Source organism: Pinus tabuliformis, chromosome 6 (genome assembly GCF_031772625.1).
Source record: "Pinus tabuliformis cultivar Carrire ecotype Pingquan chromosome 6, CPIR1, whole genome shotgun sequence".
Classification (NCBI taxonomy): Eukaryota; Viridiplantae; Streptophyta; class Pinopsida; order Pinales; family Pinaceae; genus Pinus; species Pinus tabuliformis.
Window position 1 is genome coordinate 136117341 of NC_142292.1, and position 3446 is coordinate 136120786.

Below are 3446 nucleotides of genomic sequence, written 5' to 3' on the forward strand. Positions count from 1 at the left end.
TCAAGTAGGGTAGGGTAGTAACAAGAAAAAAAAAGAAAAAGAAAAATCTAAGGTGAAAACCTCCTCGGAGGCGCCTCAGATTGGCTCATTGATTGAAAACCTCCATGAGTCGGTCAATGGGTTGGAAAGAAGAGAAAATAAAAAGGGAATAAGATCCCTGGGTGAAAACCTCCCTTGGAGGTGCCCAGGGCAGGCAATTAGGGTGAAAACCTCCATGAGGCACCCTAGTTGTTTTCAAAAATAAAAAAGAGAGAAAAAGAAAGAAGAAAAGAGAAAAATAAAAATAAACATAATTTCCATTGAATAATTGCAATTTGTAGTAAGGACATTGCAGATTGGGAGGATCGCTCAAAAAAAAGACAGGAAGTTTTGTGCCTTCTTGTTATATACCTAGGGGGGATAATATGGGGTACCAAGGGAGGTACCCAAGGTAATAATGTAATAATGGGATGGGCCATAGTAATAAATAAGGTGGTTAACCCATATCATGTAAGGGACCACAAGTAGTTAGTAATAATGTAATGGGCCCATGGTATTAGTTTGATGGTATGAGGGAACCATGTTAATGACCCATGGTATTGTATGTATGAGGCCTATATAGAGGCTAGAGACTCCATGTCAAGGAATTGTGTCAAGGATTATTGTCTGAACAGGCATATGGCTTGTGGAGTGTTCTCCTTCCTTAAGGAGTGAATGTATGGTGTTGCCCTACCTTAATGGATTGATCGAGGACGAAAAATTCTAAGGGGGGTGGAATGTTATATACCTAGGGGGATAATATGGGGTACCAAGGGAGGTACCCAAGGTAATAATGTAATAATGGGATGGGCCATAGTAATAAATAAGGTGGTTAACCCATATCATGTAAGGGACCACAAGTAGTTAGTAATAATGTAACGGGTCCATGGTATTAGTTGAAGGTATGAGGGAACCATGGTAATGACCCATGGTATTGTATGTATGAGGCCTATATAGAGGCTAGATACTCCAGGTCAAGGAAGATTGTCTAGGATTATTGTATGAACAGGCATATGGTTTGTGGAGTGTTCTCCTTCCTTAAGGAGTGAATGTATGGTGTTGCCCTACCTTAAAGGTTTAATCAATAAAGAATCATTTCATATTATTTTTGGGTTTATTTGCATTATCTTATATTTTCATATCAGATCTATAATATTTCCGGGTTATATCTATAACACTTCTACAGGAAATTTTGTGTCTTCTACAGGAAGCCTACAAACAAACCAAAATTGATCTCCGAAGAGGACCTGAAGGCTGGGAATATGTCCATGAGGCCGGCAAACATCCATGTTTCCATCCCTCACCCTTCTCCATTATTTCTTCCATCTCATTGTGCTTCTTTCCTAAAAACTTTGTGTTCTACAGGAAGTTCCTATAGAAATTACAGGAAACTATAAATGGATTTTAAAAGGCAGTTTGGCGAACATGATAGCTTCCTCATGGGTTCATAAGTCCTCCTACAATCCTCAAACCTCTCTCCCATCAATTCCATGCCTGCATCACAGCCCAAGCTCATTTTTTCTTACCATGAAAAAAACTACAAAATGATTGGAAGCAAAAACACATAGTGCTGAAAATTGTTTTTTCTCTCACATGAAAACCGTGCATCCATTTACAAAACCGTTTTACCGAGAGTTGTATAAGGATGATGGAAACATGCCCGAGCAATTTTAGCCAATTCCGGTGCACAGTTTCCAAGAAATCTGCCTCCATCACCGTCAGCCATTTTTGCATTTTCTCTATATCCGTGCATCAGTTTTAAAACCTATTTCATGGGGAGATGCATATGGGTGATAGTAACCTACCCAAGAAGTTTCAGCCAATTCCGATGCACGGTTTCTGAGAAATTGATCTCTGTAATATTCAGCCATTTTCCATTTTTCTCGAAATCTGTGCATCCATTGATCGCAATTTTGCTATGTGAGGTACATAATGATGATAGGAACATGCTCAGAAAGTTTCAAATCGATTTGGTCTATCGTTCACGAGAAATGGAGAAAATAAGTCGCTGCCTTGTAAAAATTCAACATTAGCAGCTTGAGGGTGCAAGTCTGAACGTGGAAACAAATTCCTGCAGCTTAGATCCGGCCAAAGGACACCTGCACAAGGAAAAGAACCATGAATCAGAAACCAAACCATCATGCAACCACAGAACAAATGCATGCAGCAAATGAAAGGCCACAACACCACACAACAACCACGCTCGACTTCCACGTACATGACTAAACTCGTTCCTCTGATTACATGAATGTAATTTGAAAACTGCATGAATGAATGAAATGGTGGCATTCGTCTAGAAAGCTAGCCAGTTTGATTGCACTCATCCAGGGATCACCAGCGCACGTGTGTAGTCATTCACGGGAAATTAAAAAAAACAGATAGTGGTAGAGATTTTGAACTCCAGCGCAACTAATGGTAAGGGATTCCAGGTAGAAAACATCTAGTCTCATGATGACACTGCAGTCTGCATGTGGCCACATACACCTAGCCTCCTCAATCCCTTACCACGAATCAGGCCGAAATTAAATGATGCTCGACTGAAGCTCTCACCACTCTTTGTTCAACTGCGGCCATAACTGAAGCACGCATCCACCACTTCCATATCAGTCAACCAGTGGTCCTCTGCAAGATTCCTGCCTGATTTTTCGAGATTTCTGCTATTTTTTAAAAAAATCTCCTGCCTATCGGGCTCTACAGGAAGCGCAATTTCGTTCTACAGGAAGGCTTCTACAGGAAATGCAGAAAACAACCGTGCAAAAAGAAAACCTGGGATTTTCACCAATTTCAAGCTCAAAATGAGGTAGGATCGAGGAAGCTTCATTGTGCATGATTTGTTTATGAAAGGTGGTGAATTGAAAATGGCATGGGATTGGAAAATCAGTGAAAAATCTGCCTGTGAATTGGAAGTAAAATGTTTCCCTGTGTATTGCACTAAGTGTCCCAGTTTTTCTGCATCAAAATTCTCCTCCAAATTTCTGGTTTCTAAAATTCTCCTATAAGGAAGACATAGGCAGTTGTGAAAGCCAGCCTGTGGATAAAATTTAAAATTTGCATACCTGAATGTGTCTCGAGAAGAAAACTTGGTCTTTATCCTCTGTCTGTAGAAGCAAAGCTCTTCCTTCCATAACCACATAGCTGAGAGTTGAGTCACAATAGTGTTAAAACTAGGGAATTGGTGCTAATTAAAATTTGAACACCCGAGAGATCCCTTCTTGAAGTTCAAGAGAGAAAACCAGTGATGAAGGAACACAGGACAGTCAAGCACAAAAAGGACAAAAAGAAAAAAGGAGAAAGGGCCAGATTGTTGTGCCTAAAATAGCAGGAGTAACAATGGCACAAACACCTAGAGAAAAACGATTACAGAGTAGAGAAGAGAGGATTGAAAAACTCCAAATAAAGGAGGGCACAACCAAGGAAACCTCACAAAA